Below are 23346 nucleotides of genomic sequence, written 5' to 3' on the forward strand. Positions count from 1 at the left end.
AGGTGTTTCTATATCTGATCTTATCAATGTTTTAGCATACAATGTTTGACGAACGCTTTACGGAATTGTCAACTCCAATTTAGTTACTCGTCAGAAAATTTAGACGGGGTGTTATAATTGTGTCTCGAACGTTAACAAGTCTTACAAAGCGGTCTGTAACTTCGTCTCGATCTTTGTTTGGACGTAATTTTCAGAGAGGAAAAATTTGATTTTTTGAATCCGTTACACCGGAGTTCCCGTTCAATTCCAAGTCGGCATTAATAAGCGATACGAACGCAAGGGGTTAATGAACGCGATTTCCAAGCATCGCGTTGCGGTTTCTCGAGGTCGAAGGATACAGACGGGATCAATAGACGTGTGACAGTGCGTACGGATCGAAAGAGAAGGCTCGATTCTCGGGATAGTTTCTCACGATAGGTGGGTCAGTCGAAGGTGTGCGTTCGTATCGACGATCACAGAATCCGTGCCAGGTAAAACGGTACTGCGAAACCTGTTATCTCGGCCAATAATTCCACGCGATTATATTCGACCGGCTAATCGTATCGTGCGTCTATGCCATATGTCGATCGTTCGCGTTAAAGAGACCGGCGAAATTGCGTTCCGTCTCTGTCGATCGAACACCGGCCAGGAGTGAATTATGGGATACGAGAATTACCGAATTACCAATGCTCGCCAGCGAAACGGTATTCCAATCAATTTATCCGATTCGATGGCTACGATCGTAATTTATTTGCAAATTAGAGCTATTACGCCAGGCGTTTCTCTGACTTCGTCTTCTCGTGGACTCTCCGAATAAACGAACATTTTTAACAAACGAATAATTAAAACGCGGATAACGATATAATGCGTCCAGTTTTATTTCTCGCGTTTGCATTTGGAATCGTTAAGCTTCGAAACGACTTTGGCACGGAACCGTAAGAATGCGTAATAATCGCACGGAAAACGATCTTGTTAAGGCTCGTTCGCAAAACTTGAGCGACTTGCACGGTTTAAGGAGCTGTATTAAACCGCGCAGCAAGCCGTTTCGTCTACTCATTAGCATTCGCGAATTAGACGCCTTTAATTAATTTCATCTGAGACGGTTTATAATTCACCGTGACGTTCTGGCGGGCAGAAGCGCGTGAACGCGAGGGAAACGGCTTTTTTTTTGCGGAGAGAAAAGAAAAGAAAAAAATGAAAACAAAAAGTGAGCTCGATCGTCGATGGAATCCTTCGATTTCGTGGTAGAACGGTATTAAACTTCCACGGAAACGATGAGCTTCCTTGAGCGTGTCCGAATAATTTTTCGAATCGTACACCGGCTAACGATAAGCAGCTCGTTAAATTAGTTTTAATTGGTTGGCAGGCTCGCGCGAAGAAAGGCAGTCGTGGTGTGTTTTTTCTCTGGACCGCCGGGGTCGAAGGGCAATTTCATTTGCAACTTTGAAGCAAAACACGGCCGGTGTAGTTCAGCGATGCACAAAATTCGGCCTCAGGGCCAATTTGGCCCTTTCATCGAGCTTAGCCGACCCGTAAAATAAAGTTAACTCTCCATAATTTCGTGTCACTCTGACATCGCATACCCGTATATCCACATTTTTTAAAGCTAATTTCATCTTTTCGCTAAAGTTCGCGATATGGTTGTCAAATTGTTTATAACAATTATTTCAATACGTTTCAAAGATATATTTTGTGATAACTGATTTAAGATCCTCTTCGAAAACATTTGGTTAGATGATTACATGTTGTATAGCGTGTCTCAGTTTGTACGCTCAAACGAATCTGAATAATGTTATGCAACGTACTACAACTTCGTTGAAGCCTTCTTGAATCTCAAGTCGTTAGAAAGCCGGGGTACTTCCGAGTAGTGGGTACTTAATTATATATCTTTTTAAATATATTTGAATATTATGTTGTACAGGGGTACGTTGCTTCGCTTCGATACGAACCTGAAAATTGACCCACATTTCGTCCATTAGCGAAAAAGGTTGCGCACGACGACTAATATAGTTTAATGAGCGCGTCGCCGCGAACTTCTTCGTTCGCGAGTCCATTTTCGTTAATGACAGGTTCTAATAATTGTGGGCAGACCGAGAGTTAATTAGTGCCTCGGAGGTAACCGATAACGAGACGAACGACGCATTTGCTTTCGACGTTGCTAATCAAGATCGCCGATAATGCGTCGGTTATAATTCCAATCAGCCTTCGATAAGCTCAAACGGTACATGTTCTCCTTCTTGACGAACACGTTTACGGTGTCGCGTTTCCTTTCGGTTAATTTGCACTGTTTACACGTGTTGGATTCCTGTTTGCGAATTGAGAAATTAATTTCTGTTCCGCGTACCATTTGCTGCCTCGTTTTTCTGAAGCTAAAAATGGCTCGGAGAATTTACAAGTGCGGGTCATAAGTGACCCATCTTGACGCAATTACCTGTTTCACTATGAACGTTCACCGTTGATATTGCAACGGATACAATGCATATTGTTTGGAAACATCAACGTGGTTAGGATTGCGTATACTTTGCTTTTCTATCGCAAACGCGATCGTCGGGTCCCTCGCCTACTTTCATCCTTTTTTTCTGGAAGCGTCGACTACAGGTACACGGTCAACCACTGGCATTTTTACCCTGTCCGCGTTTTTGCCCGTGTACGGCAGTCAGTCGCTTGTCGGATCAGAGATAGGCGGCTCGTAATTTGCGACAGTTGGAATCTGGTCGCGCTTAACCCCGAATGATCGATAATATCGGACGTCGTTGTTTAGGCATGCTAAATCGCGGAACGAGCCGTAACGAATTCGCGACGGACCTGTCCGATAATCAAAAAGTGCCACGGTTAAGCTCTCGTTCGAGACAATGGGGGGCGACCCATTTTCCAAACCACCCACGTGGACAGAGAGACTCGCCTTGGGGGCTTTCTCCTCGTTGGACCGTTGTGCAATCCTCGCTGCGGATCAAACGCTGACAAACGAGGAAACCTTTGAGAACGTTTCCCTGGAGATCGGCAGCGATCCCTCCGGGTCGTTCACCTTCGCGGGTGCTCTATTGTGCTCCGCGAAATTACTTATTCAGTAACGTTGCACGATCGAATGCGATTAAATTGCAATTTGGAACGCGATTGTGGGAGATCTGCACGAATAGGTTGACCAACAGCGTCATTATAAAGGTCCTCAGCGTGGCAGACGCTATTAAAAAGAATTTTGAACTCGACATTCACGGCTTTCTAAAAGCGTTTCTTATTTGTTATGCCTGCAATAATTTATTCCTAGATTAGGCCGAATAATGAACAGTCAACGTACACTATCGCTCAAAAGTTTGAAATTACTTACTTACAGTATGTAAATTGCAGTATTTAAAATTAACACAATCATTTTTTATATAACTTGAGTTGTTTGAAAGTGATTATCGCGCATATAAATTCCACGAGCAATTCGTTTTCTGCAGCTCTGTTTTATTCGTATCGAATTACGATCTTAACGATAATCGGCATAAAACTATTAATTTTAAGCTCCTGCGTTCGATCTGTAGTGCAAAAAGCTGTGAGTACCGTGTCAAATTAATTATCCAACGGGAAAGTAAAGCATACGATGATTAGCATGCAATAAAGTAATTTGAAATAGAAGACTCGTATAACCTGTAGAAGCAGTCGAGGCGTACCAGCCAGATAGAAAAAGTGAATGTTTTTGCTGGCAAATATAAACGATGGGAAAATCTCTCGATAAATTTAATAGGAGCGTGGAACCGTGGGCCTTCGTATTATTTATTATTTCTTATAACTTTTGAGCAGGAGTGTAGGTCCAAAGATCAATGCTTTCAAAGTCAACGATTTTCTATTTCAATAACGTGAGTTATCTATTCGGATCTGTTCAATGCTAATGAACAACAGTACATAGTACATTTTGTAGCAGATTAAAATAATTAAATCGTTACGTTATTGAAATAGAAAATCGATGTTTATTTTAAAGTTTCACTATTACAAAGCTTGTCTTTGCTCAAATTCATTTCCCCAATCGGGATCCCTAATAATTTGGGTTACAGAGGGTTAGCGATCGCGTTTCTTAGGAGTTTCATTTTCGTTTGGAGTATCGAAACGGTAGCTTCGTGCTTCCAGGAAGACGCTCGATCATTCGTCGTTCGCTCGAGCTTTTTCCACGCGACGAACAGGACGAATCCATCAGACGTTCATCGACGTCTACAATAGATCGTTTCAGAGGTCTTGGTTCGCTGAAAGACGCGAGGAAAGGCAGGATGGACGACCTCGCCCACGTTCCATTACCCGATTACATAAACTTGATAGACATAAACCTTCGTAGAACGCCCGGAACGAACAAGTTATCCAGTCGGCCAACGCGGCGACGCGTGGAGGGCAACGATGTTAAATGCAAAGGCCTACTTAACGTCACTTTAGTCAGCTGGGTGTGACTGCCTCCGCCGTTGGCACGATCCTTCAACCTATGTACCCCGATGTCAATGAGCTGCATGTTAATTTCCCGGGTGCACTGCCATCGGCGCGTTTTTTTCTTTAATCCGACGATCATCGATCGGCCCGTTATCGTTCTCGTGGAATCGATACACGAGGCTCGTTTAATCGTCTCCCTTATCTGCATCGCTCACACCAGCCGGTGGAACGTCACTTCCGGTGACCACGGCTGAATCCTTCTCGATTTATTACGCTCGGTTTCATTGCGTTCCAATTTTTCAACTATGCAATGCATAATGCTGAGAAAAGTCGACTCGGAACGTTGCCCAAGGACGCACGTGGCCTGGAAATTGTTACGATAAGAAAATTACGCTTCCCTCGTTTTCCCGATGACAATCGTCGCTGAAAAGGTCACAGAGAATTGTACAAGAAGAGACCTTGTTGCTCTTACGGTACTCAACATAAGTTATTGCTTTCATATTTATGAGTTTTTCGGTGTGGTTTTTCCCCCTTTCAATAGAAGATTGACGTCCACGGATCATAGATCGTACTTTTTCACGTGTTCCTTCCGTGTCTCGTATTCTGACACATGAATCTTTTATTCACTGTTGCGAATCCGCTGCATTATTTATCGTCAACGAGGAGACGAGTGCCACCGTCAACGAGAAAAGCAAAGAATTCAGAGTCAGGCGATGAGCTCGTGTTAGTTTTGCGTTTCAACCAATCTTCGTCGATATTAGCGTTATTCAATCTTGAATTAACGAAAGATTTTATATCGGAAGGATTGATTTTAAAAGCTACGTTGATTAATCATTTGTTAGTTTCGGCGAGTACTATGAGCGTTTCCTATGAGTGGCTGTGATCGATGATGAAATCGGCTCGTTACTTTCTTGTCCATTATCTTACACTTTTTACTCGGTTCTGACATGCTGTAGTAATTCATTAGTTTTTGCTTATGTAGATTCTTTAATCACTCGGACACTTAGCGAGTCCGTGTTCGATATTAAGAAACTGATTGTTCGTGTACTATTTTATCTGGTACGAACCGCATTGGTCTCATCCAGGGCCATTTCTTTCATTATGTTTGTTAACTACTTTTTACTACATGCGATCTGTTTAAACGTTTTTTTACGAAGAAGAATTGCATTTTATTGAATATCTAAAAATGGTTTGTTTATAGCTTTTCTTATTTAATCGTGCTCAGCGAAAGGAGCAAAACATGCGACCTGGATCATTTTTACGTCGTAAAATCTCTAATTTATGCATCACACATTCAAAACGTAAGATGCGCTGCATTCAAGGACCTTGTACTCATAACGCGACACTCCTCGGATTTCAATTGTCATAAAACTCTTAATATTATTTACTGTAACCTAGTTCTGACCGACGCATTCGCGATCGTTACGATCGAGTTCTATGGACATATTTTGTCACGATTATAATTCAATGTTGGCCTCCATAAACGTTCCCGCTTTCGAACTTTCTGTGTTATCAGGCACAATGCTTATTCATAACATTTTAAACGGTATTCAAACATCTTTGAATTTAACTATTCAATATTCCTTCTAGACTTCTCATTATAATGATTTATTTGACTTAAATCATCATCCAAAGCACCATCTACTGAATGTAAAACCATTTTATTTTAAATCGATCGGACGCGCAGATGTGACGAATCCCGTTAGCGAATCCGTTAACTTTTGTTCGATGCTCGTCATTTGAAAGATCTTTGCATCCATCGATGCATTCTAATAGCTTCGCAAATTAGTTGCACTTTAGATGCTCGCTCGTTAAGGAGAAATACCGTCTTCAAAATGAAATCGCGTTGTTCGAGGACGTTTCCATTTTCTATATAGGTCGACAGTTTGATGTGAAGACTGGCAAATAAATTTATATTAAACATTCCGGTACAGTCAGAAAAAATTCCCAAATATTAAATTTTTCTCTGATTTCGAGGTAATAACTCTCAATGCTCAAAACAAATGGCATAGCACCGTCAATAATAAATAATAGTAATCGACGAACACTTCCGGCGCTAATTACTCGCCCGATTGAAGTTCCCTTTCTACTCGTTCGTCTACTTTACGGGTGGTCTTCTCCATGGTATACACTAATGGCTCGCGATGATAACTCGATTTTTTATCACTTTAACTGCAACGCCATACGTATATATCTAACAGGATTTTACATTAAGTAGCCAAACCTGTATTTCCTAATCTTCGAGATTTCTATCCGGTTAAGTATTTTGTACGTTTTAAGGGATTACATTTTTCCGTGCTTCTTATTAGCGATTCGTTTGTAACGCAGGAGAGGAACAACGATCGATGACATAATCGTCGCATGCGGGAACGTAGTTTCTGTTATCGCGAAGCTGCAAACTTTGCTACGTACTTACGTAACCGACGATTATTAGGCACGAAACGATCTGTAGTTACTGTGATTTCTGATCGTGACTCATCGGCTATCTCTGCCCGCGATTATTGGCAATATATACCATCCATCGTAGAAGTTAGTCCCGTACGGTCGTTCGATAACTTATCAGCGAAGCGTGTACGGGTTTGCTTCCGACGTGTTTGCACGGCGGTCTCGGGACGTTGAAAGTCGTGGAATCGTACGCCGCGGTTAGGCCAGACCGTCGAGATAATGAAATCACCGCGATGAAAAAGGCGTCGAGCTCCTCCGTACTCGGACATGACCGTTTTCGGTGAACGGTCAACGTCGAGAAGGTGAAGGTCGAGAACTCGAATCGAGTCGTCGGAACGAGTAAATGCTCCTGACGACCCTGAACATGGAATCCAGCCAGGCGAGTGCGACTCGGGAGCCAATACCACGGAACCTCCATTATCCGTATTATGCGGTGACTCTGATTTCGAACGCGAAAAAAATTACAAAATTTCCCGAGAATTTTTTCGTCGCCAAAACTAGTGAACCCAAACCTGTAAAACTTGATACGAAGGGTAAAAGAAACGATGAAAGATTTTTTACAAAGCGGAAAAATTAGAGGAAACATCGAAGGGACGTTTTAGTAAATTTTTTATGCGTTCTTTGGAATTCTGAACTCGATAATCGCGAGGGTACGAATATTTCTTTGGTTTTAGCCCTTATAGAAGAATCTTTGAATAGGAGGAGAGATATTCTGCAAGAACGTTAAGCTCGAACAGGGAAATGTTGGAGTAGCAGCGACGAATTGTGGGATAAAGGAGGCTCTGTCATGTTTATTTGACAGCGTGCGTTTTTCCAAATGCCGACGTGTCAAGCTAAATTCTTCCCTTAGTCGTGAAATAGTATACGTCGAAGCAAGAACGTTGTTAGATGGTTCTGCGTGATTCTGCGTTCGTGATGGAATGTTTACAATGCCTTTATTGCACTGTGTCGTGTTCTGGGTAATTGAAAATTACAGGAACTTATAACGACCCGGCCCGAAGCCAAAATTACAATTGGTTCTCTACGGTCGTAATAATTCAATCAACGACGGACGATGTAGACGCGTAGTCGGTTAATTCCTATAAGTTACCGTGTAATTGCCGGCAATTGCTCTTAAAGGGAGCACCGTTGTGTGCATTGTGTTTAATTGGAAACTCTTATCGGCTGTTCATAATAGGACTTCGGATGTACTGATCTCTTGCGACGTATATTAAACACGAAAGAAAACGAGTATATTCATGGAAATTATTCATTCCGAGCTTAGAACATAAGATCAGTTCAGAAGTAATAATTTTGATGAATGCTCCGGCATAGATCTCTTCCTTCGCGTGTCGTTTATCGACTCGACTGAGCGAAGAGTTTGATGGATTACTATTAATAACGATCTTCGATTACTTTTTATTCACTTTCAACCATTAACCGCATTACTCGTCCCTTGTAACAGAAAATATACACAGGTACCCTTCTTTAAATATTTATTATTTATGCTATGCATATCGAGTCATTTTCCTAGCGAATTCTAGGTAATTTCCTTCGTGAAGGTTTCTCAAAAGTGCTAAGCTAAAAAGCCGCTATATTATCGTTCGCCAGAGGATTTCGCATCAAAGATTAAATATCCTTCGCAGGATAATGCTCGCGCGCGAGTTCACCGAGCATCGCGTGATCGAAAGCTCCTCGGTAATCGACTTAATAATTAACTCGGCGAGAACTCTCGTAACAGGAGTGTCGGAGTTATGCAAAAGCTGGGGCAAAGGAGAACGGCACCGAACAACAAAAGGAGGAGACAATGATGGGACCACCGTTCGCGACGATGACGCGTACACGATAAAATGCCTCGACTTACATAAGCGCGGAAATCGTGCATTATACTTACGTGGCGAGTCGAACAGACTCGTAGCAGGTAAAGGCCTCCGTCTGTCCGTCCGGTTCGCCTTTGCTAGGACGGTCGGTGCTCTTCAAGGTCGAGGTGAAGGCCTCTCGTAACCCGTCGTCTCGCCACTCGGTCTAGGTCGTCGGACCGGATGGACGAATCATATGGTTTCGCCATATTGTTATTTCCCTCACTGCAAATTCTTTCGATTGTCTCTCACACTATGAGAGTATCGAGGAAGTACCCTTTTCCTCCAAAAATTTATTACCATAATTCCCATGTTTAGATGTTAATTTTTTTAAATTTTCACAATTCTAAATCACCATCAATCTTTACTTTACCACGGAGGACGAAAAGGATAATTAAAACAGAAGACGGTTCAAGAACACTGTGTTTATTCTTGTATGACGATACATGCATACTGATTCGCGGCTTGACATCATCGGATGTTCTCGTGACGCTTCGTTTCATTCGGCTAGCTTGAACTCATGCGCGTGCACCTACAATGATAATACGTGGTTAATATTATCTTCTCTTGCTCTATTCGTTATGATTTATATTTTCCTGTAATTATGCTGACGGTACCAGCAGGCAGTTAAAAAATACCTAGAAAAGTGTCTTCAGTAAATTCAAGTGGCTTAGAAATTATAAAGAAAATCAGTAAGAGTAAATTAATTCTACGATTAAAACTTGTTACCTTCTACCAGGAATTGGAAGTCTTTGGCGCGAGATCGAGTTTGTTCTACGCCGTTTGGTTTTTGTTCATCGATCCTGATCTCTTTGTTACGATTCTCGAGCCACTCGATCGGTGTCCCTCGTGTACCACCTGACGTGTCCGCCACGGTGGTGCCTTGTCCTTCCTTATGAGACCCGAGAGGTACTTGTAACAAAGCTCTCGAGTTTCCAGTAGTCATCGATGATGTATTCTTCGATGCAGGATCGAGTGACGTTCGAACAGTCCAACAAAATTCTACCGGTTCGTTGTAAAATACGCTCTCGAAACTTCTACTTGGAGCGTCTGCGTTGTATCGAGTGCCAGGCAAAAGCAAACTGCAATTGTTTTCTCCGATAATCAAGAAATTACGTATTTAACGTTCGTACTATTAAACGGGACAAGCTACTCGTTGCTATTCTCATTACAACGGAATCGAGTAACATTAATCTTCCACCGGCGTTAATTTACGTTGCGTCAGCTTCCACCTTGTTCACGTGCCCCTTCGCCGTGATAGCGTTTTGCTTTGGTCTTACCTTGTTTTTTTCTCTCGTTTTAATATTTCACGCCGCTCGTCGAACCAAGTTATCGCCTTTGAATCGTCGTTTACAAGAAACTCCGTCGCAGAATAATTCATTTGCGGCGGGACTCGCGGCCAAGTTAGATTCACGACGGTGGAAAGTGTGGAAATAAATATTGAATTATGTCGTACCGCGTGTCGTAAAAAGGATATCTCGCCGTGCAATAACTCAACCAGATACAGGTAGTATCCGCGCGCGAACTTGGGAAAATTTCAACGCCACGTTCAGCCCGCGGAGAATTCTTTCACGGGAGGCGGCTCAAAATAATCTTGCCCGCGGCAAGAAACCGTAACTCGCTTAGATAAACCGGCCTCCGTGAAGCTAGTGGGACTACTATAATGTTCTTTCCTACCAAGGACGTTCGTAGCGATTCAATTCCGTTTTTTTACCCGCGTGTTCGAACGATAGACAGTCGTTTCGAAGATCGATAGAACGTTTCAACGTTTCGAACTCGATGCGACGACTTTTTCTCTCGTCGTTGAGACCTCCAGACGCATTTTTATTCTTACCTTCCGCTGAGAGCGGGTCTCCGTCGACTCGGAGGCTCTAGAAGGAGAGAAAATTCAATAATCGTTGCCGTTTGACATTCGTGAGTGGCGTGGAATCGGTATCAAACCCCGTGGAATTCACGATTCGACAGGCAACAAGCTGCCGGCTCGCACGCGACCTTTTCAAACCGTATTTCCTCGAATAATAAATGATTATCGCCGCTATCGGGTAGCATTAAAGGATTATGAAACGCGGCATTAGACCGTGCATCGATATATCAGCCGCGGAGAAAGCCGCGGCGGTTTTTCGCGCGGACAAGTCTCGAACCGTCACCTTTCGACGTTTAATTTATATAGAAAATAGAAACGAGCGATCTTCGAGTTTTGTTCCTCGGACTGTCTGCTCGCGCGAATGCACAGATCCCGGGGCCATTCGTGGAATTTATCGTCGATCGATGTTCTTTTTTTTTTTTTTATTTCTATACCGGCGAACAATGTTTTCGCGTCTGCGATCAAAACCGGTTGCACGCGCCGGCCACTAGATCACTGTCGGCCGTTAGAGCTATTCTTCGAGATTACCAACGATTTAGACGGCGTTGTTTGTCATTGTACTTTCACCTGGGCTCTGTACCGTTATCGGATCCGCAAAAAATCGGTCATCGAGCTGGAATTCGTAGAATCGGAACCATCCTTAACGGTGATCTCGTTGCTCTCGTTGTAACGCGTACTCTTTCGTTTACAGTTTTTTATGTACCAAATTCGAGGTACGATCCGTGCATCCCCCCTACCAGTAAACGCAACGAACGTGGTTCGCGTGCAAGTATCGAGGTTGCATCTGTCGACGTTCTACTGCGCCAGTTTTTACTACACCAGCCACGTATGGGAATACTGAAGTATTTCGACTGATAAAAGAGGTCGATTAGTAGCTTAGCAAACACTTGGGATTGTTGGCAATTACAGAGTACGTACCGTGACGATTAAATATAGCTCTGATTTCATAATGGTTGGAACCGTGATACTTGAGGCATCGGTCGCGAGACGATGGAGAATCGTGCTAGAATGAACGCGATTCCGCGAATCGAGGACGCTTCTGATCGCAACAAATTGCAGACGTCGAACCGTAGGCTATGCACGAGCGTTCCTTTCATCGATGCTTCAACGGTGGCGCTGGTTCGTCGAGTTTCGCACAAAGTAGATACAACCTTATCAGACGTATCCGTAATCCGCGATTATTCTTGTATAACCAGAGTTATCGAGTGTTACTCGCGCTTTAATCCGGCCGACTGGTTTCACCGTACGCGCCACCGATGCGTTATCTCTTTCTGTTGCGCGAGCACGTATTTCCGTTTCCGTGGCTTACCTTGAACTTGCCCTCCTTAAAATGGAACCACGAGACCTCGGGGTTCCCATAGCGGGAGGCGAAGTTTCCTATTGGAAATTCACGGTGTAACGAAGACACCGGAGCGAACAAACGCCGGACAAAATTGAGCTCCCTGCTCTATCGTTCATCAGCTTCCTGTGCTCCGTTTCTCTCTCATTGTTGCGAGAGACCATCGTGCTCGGAATAGCTTGGTTTATTTTATTGACGCAGTCAGCGGCTTTATTGGCGAAATCCAGTTTAGTTGGTCATCCCCATTCTCTAGTCGTTCGTTCCTCGAATCACACACGTTTTTACAAGACGCCAAAACTCATTGTAGCAAACCTTCATTTGTTTTCGTGCGTAATAAAAGCGTTGATATCTTATCGAGTGCAGTCGTAAACCTTTCTTCTGCGTAACTAGTATATCTGAGTAATATCTGAATAATTTGGAGTTATCCCTTAATTTTGGCGAGCAGCGAATAAAACGTTCCTCGTTCTCGTCAGCCTTGAATAACCGTAGGTCTGTGTCTCGTTGCGGAGACATTGTCGTCGTACGTCTCGCGAGCAAGTTTTTGGGCAGCGAGGAGAGCGCTCGCTGAAAGGAATGTAGTCGTGGGGTCAGGTTCTGGAAAGCCCAAGAGCGAAAATAGCAAACAGCCGGGGCGAGTCTTGTTGCTTTTCATCGGGGCTGCCTCGACATTCGTTCGTCGGCTCGCTAGCGGCGTCTCGTGTGTAATTCCGTTGCGGAGCGTGTTACCCTGAAACGTGGCTTGGCGCTTTCAAGGTGCACACGCGCAAGAAACTCAGCTGTTTCTTCCAGCCGACGATTCGAAGTAATCGTCGACTAACGCTAATAATATAATGAGCCTGTTTTAGAAACGACTCGCGTCTTGGATTACACAGCGGGCGACGCGCTATCGAATTAACCTTTTTCCCCCCGTCGAAGTTTTTGCTTGCGTTTTATCCGTTTTTCCGCCGGGTAACCCGTACGATCTTTCGAACGATATGTAAATTGTGCGAACCGGCGCGCAAAAACGCCGCGCACGGGATTCGAAAATCAAGAATTTATTCGAGATAATAACAGTGTTTTTGACGGTGTTGTTTATTGATCGATTATCTCGATCGTTCAACGCGCGTCGCCAGTTCAAACTAGATCCCTGTCGGCGCGAAGTAAGACGAGATCCCGAGGCATAGAATAAATCACGATGGTAAATGACCGTGATCCAGGCAAGGCTTTATCGCGACACCGGCCGCCAGGATCGAGAAAAACGCACGGCCGGTAGCTGGCTTGTAACGTGCTGTAACAGTAATGACGATTTACGAACGATAACTACCTCGTCAAACGACTTCCACGGCGAAGCCCCGCGTTCTTTGCCGATCTGACCTACGATCGACACGCGGCTCTCATTGTCCGTCACGGTTCTCGTGAATAGCGTCAATCGTTTCGTTTCACGCCAATTTGTCTTTTCAAAACTTACCATTTTCATCTTTCAAGAGGTAATTGGTTTCCGTCGGTGTGCTTTTGTCCCCCCTGACAAAAATGTCAAATACCATCTAATTTTTCGAGTTCCAAACATACCCCTCGATCGATCGACGCGTCCGCCACGACCCTCGACTGTTAAGAATAATATCTGGACGACTGTTGTCGTCGTACGTATCTAAGGGTAAAACGAACGGGCAGACCACGCGTGGGAGTGACTAGGGAGAAAACGAAAGGTGAAGAGTCCAACGTCGGAGGGTTTGTCCCTCGATTTCTCCGGCCGGTCGAAATGCTCGAGAAGCATTATTGCAAGATATTACCCCCCCCGAATGCTATAACCTGGCAAATATATCGCTCGGCGCGCGTGTGCCTCTCTTCGTCTCCGCGAGTTCCGCGTGTTTTCACGCTCGACGACCGTTTCAGCAGACGAGATGCCGCAGAAACAAGGACGCGGATACACAGAACTCGACTTTGTTGTAAATCGCGCCGGAGGAATGACGGAATTCCACGACGGAACTATGCAACGCCCGGTATATTTAGCCACACGGTGAACGATCCTCCTGGAATTCTGTCAGATAGTCGTCTTTCGTAACGGCGAATCCGCAGTGGACCGAGCCCGGATAAGATTACGTCAGGATCCACGGATGGATCTCTTATCGGAGTCGCGAGGCACCCAGGAAGCTCGCGATTAGCTTCATCGTCGATAACACCGGATGATGGCTTTTATTTGCGTTTCTTCGGTCCTATTATCGTCGAGCTTCTCACGATTTCAACGAACCCCGCGGAATTTCTGTCTTCCCCGACTGTTCTAGCCACCTTTTTCCAAGACACCGAGAAAATGGAAACGCCGAGCTACCCGCAATTGACGCGCCAGGCCTCTTAACTCAATTAGTCCTCTTCCAACAGCTTTTTCCCCCGACCCCGTTGCTCGAGTGTTCCTAGAATTCCTGCGTCGGTGCTCTCCGCGAAGCAGCGCATCCCTCGAGGCCACTGCGCGATTCGTTTCCCGATTATCTTATCGACGCATCGTCGGAAACCATCTTCCCTACCCGTCTCCCACGATTATATCATGTCCCACCTAGGGTCCAGACATCTGGATTAATTTAATATTTTTTACGAATTATAAAATATATCTACAGAACCTCCGGTAATCCGACAGGTATAGAATTGTGGAGGTTGTTGGATTATTGTAAATAACAGGAATTAAATGTGTAAATATAAAAATATTTCTTTGTGCATCGACACGTACTCCCTATTGTAAGTTAAATGGAATAGATCCGCGTTGAGAAAACTGTCACTAATTCAGGTTTATTGAATATGTATAGCTAAGCGGGTTGGAAACTTGCCCTCTTTTGGATAGACCTTTTTTGCTAAGTCGGTTCCTCTATTACAGTCTCGTATCTCGTGCTAAGAACAAACCGCTGGCGCGACAGTCCTCGTCGTAAATTTTCCAACAGCCAATCGGTGGGTCTTCGGCCATCGACCACCCCCTCGAAATTACTCGGGGTGCCCGAGACATCGAAACGAATCTTCTTCTATGGAGCTGCTAACTGGCGTCGAAATGAAATTCATTTACTTGATCGACTGTTCCATACTTTTTATTCGCTATTTTTTAGCCATCGTCGAATCTTTAAACTTGTTTTTACGCACATTAAGTACGTCATAAGCTGTTAAAATGTTAATTGTATCTTCCAATTCTAATGTGTACAAAGTCGAGAGACGTAGTTTATCTGTTCTTCGGAGTTGTTGGAACCCGGTTCGAAATCGAATAACAATCCGAATGACATTACTGTATTTAGGGATTGTGAAGCAGCGAAGGGACCAGGAACGGTTTCTTGAAGATATCGGTGCGGTTCGGGGCAGAAGGGGGCACGCGTTCGAGGATTTTGGCACGAAGATAATTACGCTCGGTTCCAGCGGGTGCAATAAATTAGCCAGACCCTGGGCCATGTCCGCGTACCCATGGAATCCACCGGAATACCGATGCTTCTACTTTCTTTATTTTCTCCTCGCGAGGCCTCCCGGTCCACTGCAAACCCGTAATTTGCTCGTTTAATCCAGCCGTGCCGCGATCTGACGTGCACACGGACGAACCTGCGCCAAGCAGCACCGATACGCTTATCGTGAAGCTGTTCAAATACTCCAACAGCCTGAAATTCGAGCCCAATAACGTAAATGTTACAATTATCCACGAATCTGTCGACGATAATCACCTTGATCGATTATGGAATCTCTGGGTTATTACTTTCCCTGCATCTTTTTTTTTTGATTCGTACAAACGTTGGTTTATTTTCCGCTTAAATTCTTCTTCCGACCTTTAGCATTGCTGCTAAATTCTAATATATAGGCTGTTACCAAACTGTTAATCGTATTATCGAAGTGAATTTGAAGTGTCAATGACTGGGGGGTTTGCGTTGCGTTAGCTTAATGCCGATTACGTATTTAAGTCGGCGTGGAACGTCGAGTTCCTGTGGATTTCAGACGCCCGAGTCGTTACAGACGCTTTAAAAATGTATGCGTAATTAAATTGCCTTTGGCAGTCGAGCGGTCGGGCGAGTAAATATTTCGCGAGTGTGTTTAAACTTGCTCTGCACTTGTTATGTACATTGTATCCGCTTCGAGTATATATCCATCGGTGTTTATAGGCAATTGTTTATACTCGTTGGATAAAAAGATGAAATTATAATTTTCCATTACAGAGTGAAATATCTTACGACGTAGTTTACTATTAGGTATTTTAAAATATCCACTGGATGGAGACATTAAAGGGACATACATCGTACCCGATATTATGTAACGTAACATTTCATTACTCATAACTGCACTAGTTTTTTATCGGAGATCCGATCGATTGGATTTTCGTAACCTTAACGAATCGCGAGAACCTGTACGTTTTAAGCGCAGAGTGGATTGCATTTTTCTACAGGCAATCGAGTTAAAGACACGTGTTGCGAGGCACGAATACAGTAAAAATAATACGCGTCGCCTTCGTAACCCAAGTAATCGATAACCGAGGGAATGGAGAGTAATGGTACACGGTGTAGAATAGAGTAGATCGGATATATAAAAGGACTCTGAAAGGACGCGGGTGCGTTCACCTCGTCTTATTCCTGTCCAGGGCAGTCAGTCTCGTGTCCACGTGCTTTTATGGCATTTCGCGTCTCGTTGCCCTTATGGTACGTCCCTCCTCGGCCTGGATCTAGTCCTGCTCGGTCCTAGCTTTTTGCTCGACGTTTGCTGTCTTCCGACATCCGCGTCCCTGTAATGCCACGCTGTTTGCAATACGTTCGACGTTTATTCGCCTCGTCTTTATTATGCTGTACACTTTAAAAGTCTCCTCCCAGTACGTTCATCCGTTTACGAGCCACCCTTGGAAAAATCTATGATGTAATTCGACCGGGAGACACCGATACCCATATATGGGCAACGAGACTTTTCATTAAGTGCTCGTCGACGGTATAAATGGACCTTAATTGTTCTCCCTTTTTTTATCAGGCTACAATCTCTAATTGGACATTGTGTACGATCGTTTCAAGCTGTCTTTTATAAACACGGCCTCTCAGAAAACGGAAGAGCCGAGGAAAGTTTACTCACACGGTCGTAAGGATTTCCCAACACAGTCGCAACGCCCTATTTAATCGATACCGAACGAACTCGATTCGCGGAGAAAAGTTTCTGGCTTCGTAAAGTGCTTGCAGTTCTTGGGTTACCCAGCGTTCTTCCGCGTCCCTTCAAATTATAGACCCTTCCGTTGGAAACGATTAGATTTCGATAGACGGCAGAACACGTAAGAGCGGTTCGTATCTTTCGAGCTACCGGCTTGTTTGCATCGTCGTTAACGTTGCCGTGAGACGAGCGTCTAAACGAAATTCACACAAATCGCCCGACGTGTTTCGTCATTGGCGCCGATTCGCGGAGGAGGATCCATCCCGAAGCCGCGAGGTCGGATCCATAAATCGATCGATCGACCGCGGTAGCTACGTGCACCAGAGGTCTCAGGGGCGTACTTGCTAGGGCTCCCGCGTTCGCGCAGATTAGCTTTAAAAGCAAGGTCCGCCGGCGAGGTTAACATCGACTTTGCCCACGCGATTGTTCGCTCCTCGGCGATTTAAACGCACACCTAGAAGGCCTCGTACCGTTGAAAAGAGATCCGAGAATCTACGATCGGGGAACCTTCGAACCCGAGCGGAACGTTTGAAGCGTCCGCGTTATCGAATTCCGTGATAGACACATTTACACGTTCACGTTAGCATGACTTACGAGGATCGAATCCTCTGCTCGTACGATACGGCATGGACTGGGTCAGGCTTGTTATTATTTCGACACGTACAGCGTAATATAATTTGATTTTTTCTTTTTGTTTCAGGTAAGTCGGACAAATTTAGTTGCATAGTCGAATTCGCAGACAATTGCCGCAGAAATTTCTCGTTCAGGTATTTATTAAAGTTAGCGTATTTTTGGAATCAGAGAATAGTTATTTTCGAAGCATTAATATTTTAACGCTCCCATCGATCTCATTCTACGATTAGTGCATCGACCAATTTATTTGCAACAAATTGGGTTAAATTGGCAACGAGTGGTAACGATCAGGAAGGTTTCCCGAAGGTAAGGAAGAAAATCGATCCCCTACGTCTCGACGAAGATCTCGTTGACGTCACAAAGATGGCGACAAGTGTGACGTTAAGGTGCATAACCGTGGCTAAAGACAGTGAGCACGAGTCCCAAGGTCCTCGTGGGTGTCGCAGAGTCGAGCAACCCTCGGCCAACACCATCTTCTGGTTTCCTTTGCGAACTCCCGATCCGTCGAAACGGAGACAACCACCCAGCGACGCGTCTATCGACCACAGACGCCATTTGCCGGCGCCGTGGTCCGTCGCGACGCCAAGTTCACTGCGCTCCCCCTTGCGACCGAGCCGTCGGACCGATTGTGTGTGTTTCCACGCACGAGCCGCGACACGACCGCCTCCACGCCTCGGTTCATTCTCGAAAATTCAGCTCTCGTTCATTTTTCCTCCTCCGACGTTTCACGTGGTCGCGATATGTGGTGTTGTAAGAAGCTCGATGCTTCCGATTGGCCTGTCACTACCATCGTTCGAGGTAAAACCGCTTCCTTTTTGCACGTCCACGCTTTCTCGGACGCTTCTATCGAACTCGGCAAATCGCATTGTCCGAGGGGCTTGTTTCACCAGCGCTTTCCGGCTTCTCCACGCTGTTCAGCCGCTTTCTTCTCGTCGTCGTCGTCGTCGTCGTCGCGAACTCGGCCCAGGATCGCCACGCGTTCTCTCGGTGCTTTTCGTTTCTCGATAGCGCTTCCCATAAGACTCGTAGAGCCTCTCGAGTCGACGGGGGTCTCGTTTTGCACGTTTCGTCGCCAGTTTGAACGCCTTTCGAGAAGCTTCGTCACGCTTTAGCCTGTCACGCCGGTACACTTGTCGCTACTGTTCCTCCGTTCGGTCAAAGTCGCGAACGTAGGATAAGATCGATGGCTCTACAGCCCCCTCGACCAGCTGCTCTAGGGGCCTAGATACCATCGATGAGACCGGGAGTCGATGGAACTTTGAAAACGTGTCCCGTTAGAGCAAACCCGGTCGGAATTAGCGACGTTTTATCGACCCGCTGTAAAGCAACATGCACGCGCGCCAGAGAGAGAGACAGAGTGGCAAGAACAGGTTGTTTGCGAGCTAAAAACTTAATGCGGTTCCGTTCGATCTTGCGACAAACGAAGCCCTACAGGCTACGCCAGAAAACGTTTAGTTAATCGCATCGCTCGTCCTAATTGCTTATTCGATTCGATTCCACTTGTGATGCAACTGGACGCGAACGTGTCTTCGAGGCGTCGCGTCATCGGCGTATTCACTCCTTTTTTCGCGTCGCCATTGTTTGCTCTTCTTATTGACGTTAGGTCGCGTCAACGGCGCACGTGGTCGTCGACGACACCGAAATAATTCACGCCCGTACAAATGATAATTCGTCGCTGTTCGGTTATTCATGAAATTCGCCTTGGACAAAAGTCGCTTTCAGAACGAGTGCAACGAGGTTACGCGAAATTCTGAACGTTCCTTTCAGTCTATTCGGGGAACTTATCGATATTCAAATTCTTCGGAATATTTTTACCGTCCGCATCGATCGTTCAAGGCTTAGGACGTCGTTTTTGTCGTTTTCAAGACTACGAAAGAACGAAGTAACAACTACGAATCACAGGCGTAGCACTAAGAAATCAATTGCACGACTTGCCCGTCGAACAGAATGCAATGCATAGCCAACAAATCCCTCGATGCAAAATTCGAACCAGTTACGCTTCACGTTTTCCCCTTTGATCGGTTCGAAGTCGTTGATATTCAGATATTCCTGTTGTCTCGTGACGGGCGTCCCTATGCTTGTCCGTCGTGGTTTACAACGCGTCGATCAGCTTTTCGTTATTCTTCTCGAGGAACCTCCGGGAGCTCTAGATGCATCCGTCGAGCGGGTTAGGGATAAAATCGGTTGGAGCACCGGACGTCGTAAAACGAGCGTCCCGATTTAAATCCGTGGAACATCTGGGGCACTTTCGGTGGCGCGGTGCGACGCGTCAGAAAGAATAACAACGATCGTGCATGCATTGAAACCGACGACGCCTGCATTCTGGTGCACAGTCAGTCTCTGAGTCAGCGTTCAACGACTGACGCAAGAACAGTCGCGCATTGTTGCACTGGCACCTTCTCGATCGTAAATTCTCGGTGCACGATGCGTGCTTTTCCCTCGGATATTAATCGAGGACCGACCCGGTCGTGGCGTTATCAATTCGTCATCGTGGTTCCCGCGAGTCTGCAACCCGACCATCGGCGACAAAATGCGAAAGAAACGTCGGGGACTTATCGATTCGTCGGCCAGCAAATTCGAGGTGACTCACGCCGCTTGCTGTTCGTTCACAACAATGTGACGCGTGTCATCGAGACATTAAATTGACACACTTCTGGGTATCCTCCAGTGGTCAATTACATCGGACGTGGCCGGTTGCATCAGACGTAATTGGATGAAGACGTACCTTGGAGCCGACGAGCCTCGAGACGTTCGCGTCCGTTGCTTGCCCGAGTTTTCTGCACTCTTTCGGTGTCTCGTGTTCCTCGAAATGCTACCCAATGCTGAGTCAGGGGCAATTCTACGATTCAAAAGTGTTCTGAACCCTCTTGCGCTGCTTGGATCTTCGTGGTAGCCTCTACGAGAATATCGATGGTTCCAAAGTCTGCTCCAAAATTGGTTACGCGTCGGTTCTCGAAGTGAGAATGCCGGAAGTTCGCATTTTCCTTTTCTAAATACAAACGTACGTTCACTCCAAAAAAGATTAATCGCTAGAAAACGATTAACCCATTTATACAGATCGTCTTACGTTCCGGTTGGTTTGTTTTGCTTAGATACCAGTTCGATTAGGTCGATCAACGTGTAGGCGGTCAATGTCGACTACTGATATATGTCGGTCAGCTTTAAAAATAATACAATAAAATTGGCTGGAAATACGTAGAAAACGACAGGAACCATCTAGGCGTACAATCTACATCCACATTTATTAGAATCTTTTTTTCCCAACGTACCTTTTTCCCGTGTAAGTTTTGCAATAGGACTTCAGGAGCACTCTGCAGAATATTATTGAGGTCGCAGGGTAGCATTAATCTCAACGCGTTCGAAGATCGGCGCCAAGGCAAAATATCGCGATGAAGAGTACCCAGGTTCTCCCTCGTGTTTCCGCGTCTTCTCCGTATCGCTTTGTTTCAATTTTAATCACGTGAGTCGCGCAAAAAGCATGCACGTCGCGAGAAGTGAATATGTAGGTCGTTAAGAGAGACGGTTCTCGAAGGTACCTGAAGGAACGCGGAGCAGAAGTCGGCGCAGGAACGAAGGCTTTCATTGATTCGCGTTGGCATGCTTCGAGGTAACGCTTGTGCCAGCGTGAATCCTCGCGCGGCGGAAAAAAACCTGCGGTAAAAATAATGACTTCCGTTACGAGCCCGCTGAAGTATTTGGCACGGGAGTGACGTCATGTCCGTCGTCTGAAGACGCTGTCGTTTTTCACGGTAGCCGCGATGTGCTCGGTTATTTTTAACCGGACAAACGCGATGGCGCTGCTTCTCGAACGACGCGTACCGTTTCGATAAAAGGGCAACGCTCCAAAATCACCGTTTTTGGTACTCGAGTTTTGCAATATTCCAAGGAACGAAGTTAGGTCCTTGAACAAACGGAGAACGTATGCACGGAGATTCTATAGAAAAGGTAGAGGGTCAAGATCGTATTAACGATCGTAGCGAGTACAGTTATGGATCGCCCATCGGGCACAGTCGTGGCGAGAGTTTTTCGAGACCTTCGGGACCGTCTAACCCAGAAGTTAAATTTATTTTAGCGCGTTTGGTTGTCCATCGGCAAACAATGATCTCCATATTCCAACAATCTGCTCGGTCGATTGGAACGAGTCGCGCTGCCCTGCTCCGAGCACAAAAGAGTTCCTCGAGGATTTCATTCACGAATCGTGACTCGCCGCGGCTACCGTTCCCCGTTCAGGCAGCCCGTGATCTATGGTGAAATCTTTATCACGTACCAGATATTCAGTTGCCCACGTGTCCCGGCCACGGCTCTTTGAGAACAGACTTTACAAGGTTTCTATGCAGATATAACAGCGTGTCCGCCCACAATGCACCGTTTCATTGTACACACGGAGTTGCGTATTCGATGGATTTCTACATTCTGCGATTCCACGCTTCAATAGGGTCACTACCGGATAAGTTCAGCGTGTTTCAGCCTGTTCTGGGATTAAGTGCTTGCCTATCGTTCCTTCGGGAATCGTGCCGCATAGGTGCACGTGTACTCGATCGCGGTTCTTAAGGATTTTTATTTATTTTTGGCCATCGATTGGACCGTTAGCTACTCCTATAGTCGATACAAAATTATTCATTCCTTTTGGTCCTCGAAGAAATATCGATTGAACCGCAAGGTTAATTTCACAAAGGAAAGGAAATGAAATTAAAATTTTGAACTGTTTAAGAAAGGTTTCCAATTGCTACGAGCCGGACGCTTAGAAAAGTATATTCGGATGTTTTCGAGGTTTCTTTGAGTTCCCCCCTCGCGGTGTTTGTAGAAAGTTTCGTTCTAATCTCGGTGCTGGGTGTGTTTGCACGATCCTGTTGACTGAAAACAGCACGGAAAACGTGCTTATTTGTGTGTCACTCGTAAGTGTACCCGTATCCTGGATCGGTATAGTTTTTCTTTCTCACGGGCTGTTATTTTTATCATTCGTAAGAACTGGTTAGTGCTACTGTTTCCTCGGACGTTAAACATTATTTTGAAATCGGTCTTCGTATATTTCCCGTTTCCCGTCTCAAGTTCACGGTCTCTGGTACGCGTTACGGCGACGATGCAGCCGGTCTTGGAACGGCTACGCCGATTCGTAATCGCTCGACGGAATGAAATTACGCTGGAAATTATTTTTCTGCGAGGATCGTCGCCTTCGACGGGCTCGCGAAACTGGAACGTTTCGAAACTAGTCGTTGAAAATGGAACATGCCGCACTGCATAAGTTCACGACACATTATCTAGCACGAAGCAATGCCTGGCTAAATCGATCGTCGTGTTCACGAGCGTCGTGGTGTCTGCCGCGATGCCTCGTGCTCGTTCATGGACACGTAATAACAATTATATCGTGACAACGCGACGGAAGATCGAGGCCACCGATAGGAAAATCCTCCCAGCGATCTCCTGACAATCGGTGGTTCGTAAAAATCATCGTCCTTTATCGCGATTGCCATTGATTCTCAATATACGATTCCCTTTTTTCGAAAAAGGTTGTCTTCGTTGTGTTATACTACGAATAATTAATAGCAGATCGTTGTCGGATCGAAGGATTTACTTCGAAAGCTTATCTTTCGCAGACGAGAGCCTATGGTGTATTATCGAACCTTATGCACAATAGTTACCAGAGTCGAAACAATGTTATGGTTTCGCGAAGCGTGGAAACGAGATCAAAGTCTCGCGCATCCGATTCCGTTTGTTCCCATGATAGATCTTAGAGGCAA

At 45.4% G+C, this 23346-nt stretch overlaps 1 protein-coding gene and 1 long non-coding RNA gene across 14 annotated transcripts in view; one reads left to right on the forward strand and one right to left on the reverse strand.

Annotated features, from left to right (window-relative positions):
• LOC143341438 (uncharacterized) overlaps positions 1-23346 on the forward strand; it is a 228404-nt gene that overhangs the window by 20600 nt on the left and 184458 nt on the right. The gene's annotated exons all lie outside the window — the stretch shown is intronic.
• On the reverse strand, positions 9117-13347 carry LOC143340898 (uncharacterized). Its single transcript, XR_013079519.1, has 2 exons — positions 9387-13347; positions 9117-9189 (listed from the first exon to the last, which is right to left on the reverse strand). It is a non-coding gene; the product is annotated as an uncharacterized LOC143340898 (long non-coding RNA).

Source organism: Colletes latitarsis, chromosome 4, assembly GCF_051014445.1.
Source record: "Colletes latitarsis isolate SP2378_abdomen chromosome 4, iyColLati1, whole genome shotgun sequence".
Taxonomy (NCBI): domain Eukaryota; kingdom Metazoa; phylum Arthropoda; class Insecta; order Hymenoptera; family Colletidae; genus Colletes; species Colletes latitarsis.